The 19,222-nt window shown below is 45.5% G+C and overlaps 1 long non-coding RNA gene across 1 annotated transcript; it reads right to left on the bottom strand.

Moving 5' to 3' along the window:
• Window positions 1-15,361: 15,361 nt before the first annotated feature.
• On the bottom strand, window positions 15,362-18,949 carry LOC138247273 (uncharacterized). Its single transcript, XR_011194399.1, has 3 exons — window positions 18,827-18,949; window positions 17,896-18,000; window positions 15,362-15,751 (listed from the first exon to the last, which is right to left on the bottom strand). It is a non-coding gene; the product is annotated as an uncharacterized lncRNA (long non-coding RNA).
• Between the last annotated feature and the right edge of the window lie 273 nt (window positions 18,950-19,222).

Below are 19,222 nucleotides of genomic sequence, written 5' to 3'. Positions count from 1 at the left end.
CAGCTCTGCAGTCTCTCTTTTACTTCGGGTTGCCCAGGGTGGCACAATAAGTGCTGCAGCCCTGCTGACCCTCTTTACCACCTTGGCCCTGAGTACCAGTTACTAGGTCCTTACAGGGGTGGCAAGGTGCTTGCTAATTGGCCTACGCAATTCGACATATACTTTAAGGGAAAGAGCATTTGTACTGGGGCCTGATTTGCAGAACTCAGTACACTAACATGTCAAAAACCACAGCATCTGACAGCAAAAAGTGGGGGGTGGTGACTATTTAAAAGGGGGCACTTTATACCATCATTTATGAAAATATTCCGAAACCATGCTTAAAGGAAATCTCTGTGTAAGACTATGAAATTCGAGATTTTTTCCTGTGGATTTTCTGTGAGACAAAGTAGTAGCAAAACAAAGTTCTTGCTGAAAAAATGTAAGAGTATGCATCAAACAACTAACAAAAGTGATGGAGCCAACTAGAAATTACATTTAAAAACAATTGGGCAAATAAGGAGTAATCTTATTTAGAAGATAAGTCATTTGCAAATATTATTTCACCTACTGTTTTGTATCAGGCATGAGGTAGGCACAATGACAATCCTAAACCCAACCTCATCTGATTTTCAGATGCAGATTACTTTATCTTCTGAAAGGAGGTAGGTACTACCACAGAGCAAAGCCCCACATGTGATATTTTCCAATGAATGCACTGCCCTTCCCATGAAATGAACCATTTCCCTCCCACCCTTTTGTGCCTTGGTTAAAGACCTAACATCAAACCTGATTGTGTCGATCTTCCAAGAAATCCCCCCCAGCCCTCTTCAATTTCAGGTGTCATCATACAGCTGAATCTAAATATTAACATCATGCTCTCCTGCTAGGTCTGACTGTAGACACATTGGAGTAAGAAGGCAGCCTGTTGCCTCCATGGGGCTCTTTCTTTCGAGTACAAGAATTTTATTGCTTCAGAAGAGAGAATTACTGCAGAGGCCACCCCCATGATATTGCTGTGCTTCAGGAGGCAGAGACGTTGCCTGGTTTTAGGAAATGGGACACTATAGGTATTGAGGGGATGTGTGGGACAGTGAGATTAAGTAGTTTGAAACCATTAAAGTGGAGTTTTCTCTCCTGAATTTCCAACACTAGATCTATGTTTATAGCACTAAGACAAGCCCTGCAGTGGTATAAAGATAAGTAGATTTCCCTCAAGTATAGCTCTCCAATTACATACCGAGTTTTCTCAAACTACTACTGACTAAAGCAATATCAAAAACAAAAAACATTAATTTATGTCATCACATATATGCTTGGGAGCCTGAAAAACAGATCGGTAAAGTACCCTGGTGCACTGGAAAATATGGTTTGGGAAGAACCATGTAAAGATCCCTTGAAGATAGCAATGCAAGAGGTGTATGGACAGGTCTAGGTAAAAAAGCTACTTTGTTTCTAGTTTACATGTTCACAACTTGCACATTTTACTAAGATCATACTAGTTTAACCTTTATGGAGATGTAGGTGTGACAGGACCTTCATACATGCAATAAAGAACTGACCTCAGGTTAAGGGATTTTGAAATAACTATCCAACACAACTGCAAATTCAGTGAATCTGATGTACGACTGGCATTGATGGGATCTGGGCTGATGACATCCCACCAAAATATGGGGAAAATATGTATGAAACTGGGCTGGTAGTAGCAAGAAGGTACTGGGCAATGAGGGCCAAAAATATTTTTAAGGAAGCAGAGATTCCCGAGGAAATTTGCAAAGATTTGAAAATGATGTGAAGAAACGCATGGACGGTGGAAGAGGAAGGAATAATAAAGCAGCTGCATCAACTTAATGATATGTGCACCAGAAATTGGGTGGCCTGTGGGGAGGAAGCATAGGATGCAAATAGATGGGAGTCAACCTTTGAACGTGTGACAATGGGATTGATGAGGTGGATTGCAACATCGTTTCTGGTATGTCTGAAATGATGGCTTCCACAAGATACAATGGCCCACATTATGACATTGGCAGTAAATGCCGCTTACTGCTGCTGTGACGGCCACCAACATACTGCTGCAGTGGCGAATATCCGTTCACCGTGTCATGACACACATACACTAGTCCGATAGAATACTGCCACATACACAAATACGCCAGCCCAAAGGTCAGTGCTAAAGTGGCGGTACGAACACCCCTACCATTACGCCAACAAAACAATGCCCACCACATTATGACCCACGAATCACCACAGCGACCATTCAATGGCGGTAAACCATTGGCGGTACACACCGGCACGGTCAGAATGGGCACCCAAATACAAAACAACACAACATTGGCCAAAACTAAAATCACACACCTGACACCCATACACACACCACACCCACAGCACTATAAAACACACACCCACATTACCCACCACCCTTTACGAATACCAATAAGCGCACAAGACTAACACAGAGACTACTGAAACAACTACACACACACACACCACAAACACCCGTACATCCGTCATGTACCCCACATTCCACACCCCACCACATCACTTAACACCCTCTGCACAACACACAACACCCATGTCCTCACTAAGGCACCCCTGTTTCACTGATGAGGAGTTGCAGGTCATGGTTGAGGAAATAGGGTAGAGCAACAGCTGTTTGGAGCATATGTACAGCAAGTATACATTGCCATGAAGATGTAGGTATGGCGGAGAATCGTGGACAGGGTGAACGCCGTAGTACAGCATCCAAGAACAAGGGACAACATCAGGAGGAGGTGGAACGACCTATAGAGGAAGGTATGTGGCAGCAAGACACCCGCTCGCCATCCAGAGGACTGGCGGTGGACCCCCATATCCTCCCTCACAGCTCATAGCATGGGAGGAGCAAGTCTTGGCAATATTGCATCCTGAGGGACTCACTGGAATTGCCGGACGACTGGACACTGGCAACATTCACTACTAATCATCCCCCATGCCTGCATGCCACCATGACCCCTCACCCTGACTCCATCACCCCACTTCATCCCACACAGTGCACCACCCCAATTACCAAACCTACATGGCAATCCCTGCATGCCATACCCACTGCATGCACATCCCTTCCAGCTCTGCATGGACACCCAACACAAAAGCATGCACATCATGGAGAACTAACAAGCACACAATACATCACTATACACAAATAAAGGTGGCAGGGCAATAGCAACGATAGAGGGGAAGCAAGGGATGTACAAAATGTCAAAGACATGAAGTATAATACATCACTTACATCCCCACAGGTGCCCCAGCCAATCTCAGCGGCGAGGAGGTGCCATGACAAACCATTCCCCCAACAGAAGACGCCCCCAGTGATGACAGTAACTCTGGGCTTCTGGATCTGGATAAACTACCTGGCCCATCAGGGACCACTGGTCAGTCGGCCACCCCAGCCCACTCACAGTCCTCCACAGAGCCTCCACCATCAGTATCCAACACCACAGCATCCACTAAACGTCCTCACACCTCTGTCCCCAGGACACATCAACCAGCAGTGTGCCCACCTGTAGAGGGACCCCAGTCCACATCTCACGCCCAAGAAAATCGGGGACCTGGGGGTCAGTCACACTAGGCACACCGTTCAGGGAGCAGGGGCACAGGGGAACAGGGACATTGGGAGGACAGCTGTGCGGCAGCGGGAGTACAGGCCCAGGGAACCTACTCTCCAGGAGGCATTCACTAATGTCCTGGGGGCTTACCAACAATCCCAGGACAAGATGGGCCAGATCCTTACCAACATGCAGGAGAACAAGCGGCTGCAGGAGATACACCATCAGGAGATCAGGGAAGTTTTCGAGGCCCTCAACACCACCTTGGTCTCCAGAGCAGGGGTCCTGGCAGATTTTGCCAAAATCATGAGGGAATGGACAGCACACCAGTGGGCCCTTACCACTAGCCAGTCTACTGACCATCCCACCACTTCCGCTGCAGCTAGTGGGCAGGAGGCCCTGCCACAGGGCCCACAGGCCACCAGCACTTCTACTGCAGAAGGTGAACCACCCCGCAAACGTTCACTGTGACCCAGACAGAAGCCAGAGACACCTGCCAAGACCAAGACCACCGCCTGGAAATGAGAACCTCCTGAATGTACCCTGGTGTCCCACCTTTTCACCTTGTCCACTTTGAACTGCCTTTGCTCCCCTTACAATGGCCTCTTGGACATTGGACCTGTGCTATAATTAGACTGGAACAATACTCTGGACTTTCCTCAATCATCACCCCATTCCATTGCACTTTTCCGTCAATAATTTGCACAACAAGAAACACCCTTTAACACAACCTAAGTGAAAGTGTTTTAAGTGATAAAAATGTGCATATCTGAAAACAGTCACATCATGTGCAAATTATCTGAACACTGTGATAGCAGACAGACCTGTATTTGTCTGTACTCATCACATCAGTACACTGTTGTCATATCACCAACATCTGCAAAATGAGAAACCATAGGTGACAGTAAGTAGAGGTGCAAAGGAAGTGAATGCCATCCTGCTACAGCCACACAGAAAACATCAATAATCAGAGGAATGGTCAGTTACACTGTCTCACCTGTGTGTTATTGGAAGTATTGACGTATAACTGATGTTCTGTTGTCCACATCCTCATCCTCTGCCTCCTCATTCTCACTGTCCTTAGGGTACACTGCTGCCACAGGGGCATTTCCAGTCTTCTCCTCCTGCAGATAAGGCACATGTCGTCTGAGGGCCAGGTTGTGCAACATGCAGCATGCCACTACTATCTGGTAGACCTTCTGGGGTGCGTAGCACTGGGATCCACCTGTCAGATGGAGGCATCGGAACCTGACCTTCAGGACGCTCAAGGACCTCTCAATCATTCTCCTGGTTCGCCCATATGCATCATTATAACAATTTTCAGCCCCTGTCCTGGCATTTCTCACAGGGGTCAGGAGCCACTATAGGTTTGGGTAGCCAGAGTCACCTGCAAGTATTGAGGGACAAACATTAGCCTTACACAATGGCATAGGGTTAACACCAGAAGGCATACACTGACATACATTGGGTAGGGAGTCAGGCTCACCAATTAGCCACACCCTGTGCCTCTCTAGTTGTGCCATCACATTTGGGATGCTGCTATTCCACAGGACGAAGGCGTCATGCACCGACCCAGGATACTTGCCAGTGAGATGTACTGGTCAGCCAGGCACACCATTTGCACATTGAGTGAGTGGAAACTCTTCAGATTCCTGAAAACTTGTTCATTCTGGTGGGGGGACAAACGCAACATGTGTACCATCAATCGTCCCAATAATGTTGGGTATATGTGCCATTGCATAGAATCCTGCCTTCACAGTGGCCAAATTTTCCACCTGGGGGAAAGCAATGTAGCTGTACATGTGTTTCATCAGGGCAGACAAATCCCTTGCAAGCACGATTGAGAACATTGGCTGTGACATTCCTGCTGCCAAGCCCACTGTCACTTGGAAAGAGCCAGTTGCCAGGAGATGGAGCACAGATAGCACCTGAACAAGAGGGGGGTGTCCCAGTGGGATGATGGATATCAGATATCAGATCAGGCTCCAATTGAGCACACATCTCTGTGATTGTGGCCCTGTCCAGTCTATAGGTGAGTATTATGTTCCTGTCTTCCAGTGTAGCCAGGTCCACAAGGGTCTGTACACAGGGTCTTGCCTACTCCCCCTATTCTTCTGCGGTGGTAGGTATCTAAGGGACACAAGAGTGAGTAGGCTGTCACAATTTGAACAATGGAATCACCACCTCAGTGTACATAGAGCAGTAACGCTATGGGACATTGGTAATGGCAATGTATGTGCAAATTATTGAAAAGATGCAGTTCTCCATTATCTGAATATTGTCCATGACCATAAAATGGCGACCGCCTGTCCTCTATGTAGGGACAGGTGGAAGTGAGGGAACTCTGCTGGTGTTGCGCGTCATTGCGAAAGGTGGTCTTGCACCGCCGTGCTATTCCTCATTGGATAACATGGGGCTCTATGGAGTACAGTGGCCAATGGGGATCACCGTCGGCGGTGACGGTGTACACCGCCGTGTACGTGACCGCCATTTTCTACCTATGACCTCACTTGTTTCCTGACTTTCCACAGGACAACACCTACACCGCGTGTGCTGCTGTGACCTGTGTCTGGATCTTACGTTGGCCCGTGTGACAGGGGAAAGGGCCCCTGCCTTCACTTCAGAGGAGTTGGAGCGCTTGCTGAGGGCGGGGTACCTGTCGGAACCTGACCCCCTTAATGGTCTGCATGCTGGTGGTGGCCTACCCTGAGCTGGATGGGCGCTTGAGGGCATCACAGCAACAATAAGGGGGTGAGTACAGTGTTTGTTACAACTATGAGTGGAAGTGGCATGGGAACCTGGTGGTGGGTGTCAGTTAATGCCAGCTCAGAGAACACAGCGTGATCCAGCTCAAGGGTAATGGTTGTACTGCTAAATCTGGTAACCTAGCTAGGTTGCATTCCATGTCAGACAGGGCTTAGTGACTCCCAGGAGGGGTGCAGTTGGCAGTGTTTTGCTCTCATCTTTCTGTGGTACCTAGCCAATGTAATGCCAGTGTGATGCATGGTGCTCAATCCTGATCTTTGTGTGTGACGGCAATGTGTATGCCCCCTTTTTTCCTTCTGTCATCCTGTCATTGTGTGCATTAGCATCATCTGGTGGAGGAGCAGGGGCACCGGTGACAGAGGGAGCTGCATCCCACAGGACCCAGGAGGCAAAGTCCACCTACGCAGAGGGGACCAGTGGGACGGAGGGTGAGGGGAACACCACCGCTGAGACAGGAGGTGACGACACTGACTCTTATACCTCCTCCGATTGAACTCACTGGTGGTGTCGGACACCTCTGGGACCACCGCAGCTACAGGTACAGCCGCCACCCCCTGTAACAGCACCACCCTCCCAGTAGCCCCTCAGCCAGTTACCCGTGCCCGCTCACCCAGGAGGGTGGGCATCTCCTTCGCCCCAGGCACCTCAGGCCCTGCCCCAGTGAGCCCTGCTGCACTGAGTGAGGAGGCTATTGACCTCCTGAGATCCATCTCTATAGGGCAGTCAACCATTGTGAATGCCATCCAGGGGCTGGCATCCCAGATGCAGCAATGCAATGCATTCCTGGAGGTCATTCACAGTGGATTTGCGGCCCAACAGAGATCGTTCCAGGCTCTAGCCTCCTCTCTGATGGCAGTCATTGTCCCTGTTCCTACCGTCTCTCCTCCAACTACCACTTCCCAGTCCCAATCTCCTCAACCCCAACCCATCCCATGCACACATACAGACATGCATGCACACAAAACATCACACAAGAGTGGCAGAGACAAACACAGACAGCACACTTCAGGCTACAAGCACTCACACAAACAGACAGTTGCACAAACAACCACATCCACTGCCTCCACTTTCTCCCCCTCCTCTTCCTCCCTCACTGTCACATCCGCACTCACACCTGCATGCACTGCATCAACAGTCACCACCACCATCGCCACACCAAGCAGCACACACACCTCACTTTCAGACACCTCCACAACATCCATCCACCCTGTCTGCCCCCAAGAGACACAAACACATGCACTCAGACACCGAACAGCCATCCACCTCACATCAGCACACTGCCCATGCAGCTGCACCCAAAGTCAGCAGACATACACCTCCAACAACCATTCCCTCAAAATCCACTCCCACCCCTCCTCCCTCATCCCGCCCCACCGTCCCTAGAAAGCTTTTCCTTGCCCAGCTTGACCTCTTCCCTCTCCTCCACCACCCCGTCCTGCCCGTAAGAGAAGGGTCCCAACGACTCAGCCCAGCACCTCAGCCAGACAGTCCACGGGGACAGTGAAGGCACCTCCTAGTCGTGGAGGCAAGAAAGGGAAGGATACCACTACACCACCCAAGAAAGGGAAGGATCTCACTCCACCACCCAATATAGGGAAGGATCTCACTTCACCACCCAAGAGAGGGAAGGATCCCACTCCACCAGTCAAGAGAGGGAAGGATCCCACTCCACCAGCCAAGAGAGGAAAGGATCATACTCCATCAGCCAAAAAAGGGAAGGATCCCACTCCACCACCCAAGAGAGGGATGGATCCCACTTCACCACTCAAGAGAGGGAAGGATCCCACTCCACCAGCCAAGAGAGGGGCGGATCCCACTCCACCAGCCAAGAAAGGGAAGAATCCCACTCCACCAGCCAAAAAAGGGAAGATTCCCACTCCACCAACTAAGAGGTCCCCACCAACATCAGTGGGCAAGGAGCCCTCACCTTAAGCTGAGCCTGGCAAGGTTTCCTCTCCAACAACAGTGGGCAAGGAACCCTCACCTCAAGCTGGGACACAGCAGCCCTCACCTCCAGCTGGGACACAGCAGCCCTCACCTCCAGCAGAGGGCATGTAAGCCACTCTCCAGGGACTGTTGTACATGGAGCCCCCTCCAGAACCAGTGGGCAAGTCCCCCAACTCAGAGACTGTGACCTTGCACTCCCCAGCTAATAGTCATGGGCATGGAGCCCCTTCCAGAACCACTGGGAAAGTCCCGCAACTCAGAGACTGTGACCTTGCATGCCCCAGCTAATTGTCATGGGCATGGAGCCCCCTCCAGAACCAGTGGGCAAGTCCCCCAACTCAGAGACTGTGACCTTGCACTCCCCAGCTAATTTTCATGGGCATGGAGCCCCCTCCAGAACCAGGGGTCAAGTCCCCCAACTCAGAGACTGTGACCTTGCACGCCAAAGCTAATTATCATGAGCATGGAGCCCCCTCCAGGACCAGTGGGCAAGTCCCCCATTCAGCTGAGGTGCACCCCACGCCCCTTTCCCCTGAGGTGCCAGTCCATTCCCAACATGATGCCCCTGCACAGTGTAGTGCGGATTACGTCCGGGAACGAGTTAGGCCTAGGACTGTGCCCTGTGGCCATGTGGGCCTTTTGTACTTTGGACTGGCCATTGGCCTTTTCAGAACAATGAATCATGTATTTTTTGTCATATGGACAATATGGTGGCTCTTTGCATCCAATTACACTATCAGTTCTGGAATACTGTAATCCTTGCATTATTGTGACATAGGTCCTGTGACATTGTTTTTCCTCTGCAGCTGGTTGTGTGTATGGTGTATGTGTGTCTGGTGTGTGTTATGCATTTGTGTGTGTGTCACTCTCCTTTTCCTCCCTCCCTCCCTTGTGTACTAGGTGGCTGTACTCACCGTCGTCGTTGGCATTGGTGTTCCAGGTGGAGTATGGCGTAGAAGAGCATCGGGGAGACTTGAAGTTCCAGTTCCATGGCGGTGTTGATCTTCTCTGTGTCTCTGATGGTGAGTCTTTCGTCTTCTGTGTTCTGTTTCCACCAGGCTTTTGATGGCGTTGGTACCGCCCGGGAAAATGTGGCGGTTTTGCAATGTTTTAATATCGTGGCAGTACTTTGTCTTCTGCCTGGCTGTTGATAGCTACCGCTGTGGTTGGTGGTGTTAACACCCTGGCGGTTGGTGTGGTACATTGGCTGTCTATGGGAGTTATCACCACCATGGTCATAATTTGGTGGTAATTACCATCAACCTGTTGGTGGCATTACCGATACTTTAGCAGTCACCACCAATGTCATAATGACCTCCTATGTAACCTAACACATATACTGTTAAATGTTGTTTTTTTCTCGTTTGTTGGAAATGAATCAAAGCAAAAACGACATGCTATAAAATTTCCAACAACAGTTAAGGGTGCAATAAACACAGACAGGGATCGTGTAAAGATATTCAGTCCTATCGGAAAATGTGTTTTTGTCTGCAGCACTGTTTGCCTGACATTGAGCCAGAGTACATGGGCCACATGTGCAGCTATCAGCTTTAACGTGGCAGTTTGATACCACTGCTGGTGATACAATAAGGCAACTGTAAAACAGTGAAGATGTGTTTTAATGACACTGATTATAGTATTATTCAAAATCATTTTTTTATTCATAATTGGTAGAATACTTAACAACGCACCACATGCCTATATGTATTGTTCCATGTAAGTTAAATTATTTGCACAATGCTATATTGTTTTTAAAAAGAAAGAAATGAAATGCTCCGCCCTGTCATATATGTCAGTACTAATGCTCAATGGGCATTGCACTTGTGAAAGAGCAGTGGAGTGAGGGGGTCAGGGTTGTTGAGGGGAGATGTACACAGGAGAGAGAGCAAGCAGCCATGAAAGAGAGAGAGAGGGAGCAAACAAAAGCACAGGGCATGTTTGGAGTGTGGGGAGAGGGCAGGAAAGAAACCCTAGAGAGAGAGAGCTGGAAAACACATGTGTTCTGATGGAGTGCCTAACAAAAAAATAGTCGTTTCCTAAAAGTGAGCAGTGGAAGAGCACAAGTCAGGAGGATGGTAAAGAGGATATGTTCCAGGACAGGGAGAAGCACAAGATTGACAAGGAAAGCCATCAAATTGGAAGCAATGAAATGAGTGACAAGCCAACCAGTTGTAAGCAATGTTGTAAGCAATGGGCGGGCTCTAAAGACTTGTAAATTCTTAGTAACCCCACAAGAGATTTTTTGCAGCAAGACAGTCTGTGCTGTCTGGTAGGCTCCATCTAACAAGGGGGCTGAAGTGCAGGGAGTTCTGACATATTTGACATGTGCTTTGAGCGCACAATGAAATTAGCAGCTCAATTTATGAATATTGGCAAAATGGCAGTGTCTGCTGAATAATCGCACTAGTATAATCGGGTGTGCCAGAGATAGAGTTGTATTCACAGCACGAAAAATACAGCTTTCCAAGCTTCCACACATCAGTCAACAGGACAATTATATGCTTAATGAAAACATTTGTTCTTCACAACACATCAATGTAGAGCTGTAGAATATGGGTATTAATATCAAATGTTTCAAAGTAAAAAGCTGATGCATGTACTGGTGGAATGAAATTAAGCTTTAAGCAGTTTCCCATTAAAACTTACAAAGTGGCTTAGTAATGGATTCCAAAACCGCATTGCAATTCAGGCTACCAATGTACTGTTCAAGAATAATTACAATATGCCCTTACATATATGACCATGTGGCTGGTGGCAATTTTGTGTAGTTCAGCCAGTGTGCTTTCGTGCTGCATGTGTTCTTGTTTGTTGTGGTGACCACGCCTCCTTGCTGGTTATTGTTTGACCATGTGGCTGGTGGCCATTTTGTGTAGGTCTGCCCGTGTGCTTTCGGGCTGCATGTGTTCTTCTTTGTTGTGGTGGCCATGCCTCCCTGCTGGTTGTTGTTTGACCATGTGGCTGGTGGCCTTTTTGTGTAGGCAGCCAGTGTGCTTTCGGGCTGCATGTGTTCTTCTTGTTGTGGTGGCCATGTCTCCTTGCTGGTTTTTGTTTGACCATGTGGCTGGCGGCCATTTTGTGTAGGCAGCCAGTGTGCTTTAGGACTACATGTGTTCTTCTTTGTTGTGGTGACCATGCCTCCTTGCTGGTTATTATTTGACCATGTGGCCGTTTTGTGTAGGCATCCAGTGTGCTTTCGGGCTTCATGTGTTCTTCTTGTTGTGGTGGCCATGTCTCCTTGCTGGTTGCTGTTTGACCATGTGGCTGGTGGCCATTTTGTGTAGGCAGCCAGTGTTTTTTTCAAGCTGCATGTGTTGTTCTTTGGTGGTGGTGGCCATGCCTCCTTGCTGGTTATTGTTTGACCATGTGGCTGGTGGCCGTTTTGTGTAGGCATCCTGTGTGCTTTCAGGCTTCATATGTTCTTCTTGTTGTGGTGGCCGTGTCTCCTTGCTGATTGCTGTTTGACCATGTGGCTGGAGGACATTTTGTGTAGGCAGCCAGTGTTCTTTCAAGCTGCATGTGTTGTTCTTTGGTGGTGGTGGCCATGCCTCCTTGATGGTTGTTTTTTTAAACATGTGGCTTGCGGCCATTTTGTGTGTTTATTCAGGTCTAATAGGTCAATGACGCTTATTTCTAAATGCACTGTATGAGCCTTATTTATATCTGATTATATACTTTTTTTTTGCATTTTTCACCTCTGACACTCCTTGCCTCCCAAATCCCTGTGGTTTTTCATGCTAGTCCCCTTCCTCTAGTACATCAGCAATTGTCATCTATTTTACATTTATATCCTTTTCTTCTAAAAAGATTCACAACCTTTACTTTATTTAATGTTATAATATCAGTCTAATAATAATATATATTTTTTGTAAACATTGTTTCTTGCTTTTTAATTTTGCTTTTAATTTTTTTTTTTATTCATTTCTTTCCCAATTTTCACCATTAGTCCCATGTCTGCCAATAGGCGTACAGTTGCACTACATTACATATCATTAGATTATTCAAGGATTATTATTATTCCATTTGTCACCAGTACCTCCCTGAGTGCCACACACCAATTTGATGCAGACAGATAAAGCTAACAATTACATTCTGTATGTTGTAGATGTTGCTCTTTCTTATCTTTCATGACTATGCATGCTAATGAAAGTTAATGTCGGTGTGTTGTTTTTATGAATGGATACACTGTTTTTCATATTTATTATAGGTTTATTTAAGTAACCATTCTATGATATTGTTTGTTTCTACTAGTAATGCAACTTCAACAACAATGCCACGTTTCACTGATCCTTCTTGCATGTTTCCATTTAGGTGCACGAAGATAAAGAGTCATCATCCACAGTACTGCCAGACAGAAGGCCTGTGCTCGATGTGATGCACTTTATACCACCAAATTACAGCATAGCTGAAGTACAACAGGAGGTGGATGAGGGTGATGATTGGTCATACTCTGGTCATGGTAGTGTGTTAGCTGACCAACTGTTGGGTGAACCACCTAAGTCTGAGGACCAACTCTACTTCCCTGACTAGACCTGGGGCACCACAGAGCTTTATACTTTCTACTATAAACAGCTTTGAGAAAAAAAATAGCTAGCTATGGGAACCTTATTATTGCATATTGTTTGTTTCTGTATAAATGACTAATGAACCGCAACTGTTTTAGGCACATCTAGAGCCGAATTCTAGATGGACCAGTGTGCATTGAAGAAGCCCCCAAACCCACCAAAATGACTTCAAGGAAATTTGCAAGACAATGCCTGCCTCCATTTGTGCCTATGCTTTCGTTTGTTCCCTAGCAGGACTGCCCCAGGCATTTGATTTTCAACTTATTGGCCAATGTGTGTTTCGTTTCCTGAATGGAAGAGGACCAGCAATGGCCAATATGCTTGATTGGAACAGGTAAGTGATGCTATATATGCCTCAATGATTGATAGGACGGATACTTGTTTCATTGCTGAGAATTGAGATGGTTTGTGTGACTCATCATGTGTAGTGGTGGCAGATAGTGGGTGTTTATATTATTTAAATATATTACACTGGCTTGTATTTGCATCGTGATCGATTTACAATGTTGTTGGCATAAAAATAATAATTGGTGATCATTTTTTTCTCAATGTGATTTTTTCCCCTTCCCCTTTTACACTTATCAAAATATGTTTGCTGGCATATTCACACTGCTTTTTTTTCTGGTGCTCTGCTTTCTGGTTCACATTTGTCAAAGAAGACCCGGCTAGTCCATTTAGCTAACAAACAAAAATCTAGTCCAGAAAATAAAAAATACTCAATGTTTCTCTGGTTGTTAAACAGTTATTGGTCGCTCTATCTCAATAGGGTCGTGAGACTGTGAGTCTCGGGAGCAGTTGGTATGGAGTTGGACATAATAATCTTTAATCAGAGTCTGGACTGGAGTATGTTGGAAGGAAACAGAGAGTGATTTGACAACTTAAACAACTGTCAGAAGAAGGAAGTTATGAACTTCATGGAAATCAACAGGGATGATGTGAGAAAGGGTTTAAGAGGTCTACTCCAATCTGTGCACTGGTGGTGAGAGGTGCACCAATTACTTGATTTGGGAAATTCAATGCTGCTGTGTGTGTCTGCTAGCTGGTTCAAACTTGAAAATATGAAAATATGTTGTAGGAAACTGGAGGAGACAGACATGTGATCGAGGATAATGTCACATTATGCAGTGCTCTAGGCTAAATGTTATGATGAGCATGACATTTGCGAGTTAGATCATCCCGATACATGCTGACACTTGTCTTTGATTGTTGGTGGATGATCACAAAGGTCTTTGCTCTTGCTCTGCCACCTCTGAGTCTTGTTGGTACACTATTCCTCATGAAACTTATCTTCCATTCCATACTTCTTTATTCTAATATCGTTTCTGTTTTACAATCCATAGGCCTTCTCTTCTCCTGCACCATAACACTCATGCTTACCTTACTGGACCGCTTTAGGCAGGCACCCAATAAGATTGACAGGGCAATCCCAGAAGATTGCAGGTGCACCACCCAATTTGGCAATACATTCCAGTATAATTTTTCTTTGAATATTCTTCTTTTAGAACTGTGTTTGTTATCACCCCAAGATTAATTATTATATGTACTATTTTGCAAACATAGCTGACCGAACATTTTTAGATATATACAACTTGGGTCTCACTGGGGCTTGCAGAATGTTAAGTTTTCCTTGTCATACATATTCAAGTTTTTCTACTCCTCTCACAACAGGCTGCTGATCATTTCCCAGGTGAATATTGTGTTTGTGTTGTGTTTCTCTTTTTGTGATACCTTTCCCAAAATCCCTTTTCCTATTCATTCATCAAATCCCTAACCCTCTTCCCCTGGGCTGTGCGATTGATTGATGTGTTACTTCACAAATTACACCATTGATTAATCTCACACTTGGTGGAGCGGATGTGGTAGATGCAACCTCAACTGAGTTTGCAGGATCTTCATTTCAGTTCAACTAGGTGGAGAGGGATCTCCCTTCCGATGCCTTCACTGTTAGTGCACTAGCATGGTACTACTACTACCACCATGTTACCTTGAGAAACCATGCAGCCCTCGCTTCATCCATTCAGGTAAGATAATTATGGAGCATTGTTGTACCTATAGTTTAGGCAATATAATTGTCAATGGCACATCTCTCCACCCCATTCATGTGGGTAAAATGTTGAAGAATGCACCGCAGAGACTAGAAGAGTATTGAGACAAGGTTACCTAACTACATAAATAATTGGTATTCACTATCAGCAGATTTGTAAAATATGCTGCGCTAAAATGAATACACTATCAGTGGATTTTGAAAACACTCTGCGTAAAGGCAGCAGTGTGAAGTAAAACACACCAAAAAATGATTTTAGGCAAAAAGAACTGTAAATAAGTATTTTTTTAACCCTGTCCCTAACAAAAATAATAAATAAAAACCCACCCCTTCCACCCACAACTTGTCCATCCGTTTCCCCAAAGAAATGTCCCTTTCCCCAAACAATATTCAAAATAGAAAATGTCCAATTGTCTAATGTTAAAAAAGAATGCTTCTTCACAAACCCATTCCCACCCTCTACACCCACAACAAGTCCCAGCCACCGAAATATAAGGTTAAAAAAGGGGCAGAGGAGGGCACTAAAGGCGGGCCAGGATTCTCCTGAGGAGCCCCTCCTCATGTGCCTGATGGGCCTCTAACTGCACCAGCCTCCACAGAACGCGGCGTTGGAAGACGGTCTCTGGGGAGGGGGGAAGCAAGGATAATACGGTGGGCTGCTGCCCTTGCACTGCGGCATAGCTGTTGCTGGGTTGGAGGCACTGGGGCCTCGTTTGGGCCCTGAGTACCGGCAGCAGCGACTGCTTGTGCCACCTCCTCCTCCTCTTCCTCGAGGACCACCAGCCGCTGGTACTCGACCCATATGGCCTCCAGCTTTGTCCGTTGCAGCCCGGCTGCTATTTCCTGCCCAGATAGTGAAACAGCAGGAATAGCTATATCAAGAAAGAAAAAATTAAAATTGTAAACAATGCTCTTAGCAAAGCACTTGTTTAAAACCATGTAGTGTAGTGGCACAGTAGCAGTACATTTGGTGGTCACCTCAGGCTATTCAATTTTAAGGTGATAACTGTCACAGCCATTAAATGCACTATGGAGTACAAGTATTCTCTCTACTGTTGTGCTAAATTAATGGTGGCATTGCTAGCTCAGCTGGTGCCATAGTCTTACTCGTTACTGTCTGCAGCTGGGATAGCTGTACTAGAAAATTATTTAATTCCAATGGCCCTGTTCTTCTTTGTACCCGGACTACAAGGCCCGTAAATAATAAGAATGAAACAGGCCACATAATATAATCAATCATGCAGACATCCTGTCTGACATAAGTAGGAGGTGGGAGAAGCGATGCACTGCAGTACAGGCAAGGGATTAAGGAACAGGTTTTAGAATGTATGTGGCGCATTCACATTGTCACAGACTGTCCCATTCAGGAAAATCAAGGCTCATACTAATGGACCACTTTACCCACTGTCCTCATGCCCCTACTCCACCACACATTGTAATAACTACTTTTTTTCTCCAAAAAAATACATTTGCTCTGCAGTAAGGAAAGGAATCTTCTTAACATACTCAACTGCAGGGTAAGGTAGAGTGGATTAGGATGGGTAGGTAGAGTACACACTTTCCAGATCAATCACTTCCTCATCATCATTTGCCTAAGGTTTGTCTAGTAGTGTGACTCACTGTGGTTGGCAAATGTTGAAAGGGAAAAATTAGAAGAGAAGCAAATCCATTATGGAAATCAAAATGAATTATATTTATCTCATGGCTTGAAGAATGTGTACAACCAAAGAGTGAAGTACTAGGGAGTGACTGACACAGTAGGCATTGGAAGGAAACGGAAAAAAACCTTTTTTAAGCATTGCCATGCATTGAAAAGTGTTTGACACATTAACTTAACTTAAGCTGACAGACGCACATTGCACAGCCAACATTGCAGTGTCGATTCCACCGAATTGAACCATGCAGCTGTTGGGTCATCATGGGTGGCACTGGTGAAAGGACATAGCGAGGGAGGGAGTTGAGGGTTAATGGATGCTGGGATATATATTACTTGCCTCGCTTGAAAAATACTGTGAGTCAAGGGAATATTCTGAAATACCATCCAAACCTTTGCATCAAACCTTTGATAAAAACCATTCCAAGCAAGTAAAGTAGGGAAGGCGAATGCTCCCATCTAGAAGAGCTCCCTTGTTTCTTCATTTCAAGCATTTATCTATTCATCATTGCAAATGTCTTCTTTTAGTACCCTTATTGTTCTTCGCCCTTGGCTTTGATATACACCATTTAAGCTAAGCTTTACATTCTCTCATCCAGTCCATCACATTTTAAAACCATCCAAATTCCAAACATGGCTATACTAACCTTTCGCCAACATACATTTACCCAATAACCACCCATTCATCCTTTTACCCATTCACCCATCTAAGAGATCTAACCCACACAGGGAGTCCGTTCACCCATCCAGGAATGGAATCCTTTCATCCATACCCTTTCAGCCACCTTGGCTGGCATCCTTCACTCATATACCCTCTCATCCATCCTTCATCCACACATGCGTCCTATCATCATCCTCATCATCCACCTATATGATTATTACAATGCACCCTTTCATCCACACACACATCCTTTCACTCATAATATATTTCACTCATCCATTCTACTTCCATCCTTTTTTCCAATTTTCCAAAACACATCAGAGTTCAAGTCAATTTTATAAACCTTAGTCTGCTGGGTTGTGATAGAAGAGCCCAATACTTACTTAACTCCCGCTGCATCTACAAAAGCAGGGTGTTGACGAGTCAGTCAACAACAGTAGTACACCCTTCTAGTGACTTTGGGCCTGATAACAACTTTGGAGGAGGTGTTAATCCGTCCCAAAAGTGACGGTAAAGTGACGGTAAAGTGACGGATATACCACCAGCCGTATTACAAGTCCATTAATTCCTATGGAACTCGTAATACGGCTGGTGGTATATCCGTCACTTTACCGTCACTTTTGGGACGGATTAACACCTCCTCCAAAGTTGTAATCAGGCCCTATATCACTAATTGTCAATAAGCAAGCAATGGGACTTACCATAGCCCTCCTCTGTCGCTGCAGAGACTCCCCCCTCATCCACTCCCGCAGCTGAGTCGGCACTGGCGCTGTTGCTGGTGGTCCCGGCACTGGTGGTCAGTGCGGCTAGAAAAAGAAATTACACAATTTAGACACCACATACGCCTCCCCCTATTGTTTTTCTCGAATAGCAAAATACAACTGAAAATACATCACCATTTTTCGATTACAGATTCTCTTCTATCAAAATATCAGTTGGGCATTTTGTTTTTGGAAATGTATTAAGCCAGGTACTCAAGTAAAAAAATGGTAATGGAGGTGCTGAACTAGCTATTGGTGAATCTGAGTTTTTCAGGAGAAATTAAAAGGTGCAATAATTGGTCAGTGAAGGACATATGGTTTTGGTTGGCTAATGCAATGGGGCCACCCTCCTCATACTTCCAACCATGGTGCCCTGTCTTCAACTGCTAGTATACTACTAATACGTACACAACATTGGAGGGTACAGCCAATTACATCACCATGTTCAAAACACCCTTTTTCGTTTGTTTTAATGATTGAGCTGGAGCAGGAAAAAGAATGCCTTCTTCAAAACATGTGTAGAATACATTACATGGGTGTGCAGTGTTCAGTACACGTGTTCTCTGAGCCTTACCACCACTCCACAAGGTAATACATATGTGGAGAGGGAAAGCTCACTGACAAAGCAGAATAAAGGAAGCTAAAGACAGACTATCACAGCCAGACAGTTCGAAGTAAATAAACTTGAAATATAGAAAATAAGTAAAAAGGATATTGCAGGAATAAGAAGACTTTACAAAACAGATAAATCGAAGTGAAGTTGGAAAAAAATAGAAGACTTGCACAGTAAAAAGGTAGAAAATAATTCTAAGGTTGAGCAATAAAAGTTAAGGAAATAAATATTAATATTAAGAACAACAGGAGCACTTACTGGAGCCAGCAGATCCATCTGCCCCGGCACCCGTGGAGGAGCCACCTTCAGCTGCCTTGCCCGCCTCAGCAACAGTCCTCCTCCTGCTCCTGATGCTGAAAGATGTAAGAATTGTTCTTTAGAAAAGATTAGTGGTACTGTTGATAAACAGTCTCTCCAAGAATATTAGTTTTTTTAAAGGAAAGGGCAAACACAGTATCATTTCTACATCAGAGGTTCAAGGGGCCTGTATAATAATAATATTAGTATCAAGGATCATCCTCCTATTTCAAATTTCCTAACCCTATTCCTAATTTCCTAAACTACATTTTGGAATTACTAATAATTTGCAATGAATAATTTCCACAGTTCTCATCTCATTCTCAATCTCAATGCATTAGATTGGATGCATGCAAA

This window comes from Pleurodeles waltl, chromosome 7, assembly GCF_031143425.1.
Source record: "Pleurodeles waltl isolate 20211129_DDA chromosome 7, aPleWal1.hap1.20221129, whole genome shotgun sequence".
Taxonomy (NCBI): domain Eukaryota; kingdom Metazoa; phylum Chordata; class Amphibia; order Caudata; family Salamandridae; genus Pleurodeles; species Pleurodeles waltl.
The sequence above is the reverse complement of the archived record's forward strand: the minus strand, read 5'-3'. Positions and strand labels throughout refer to the sequence as shown.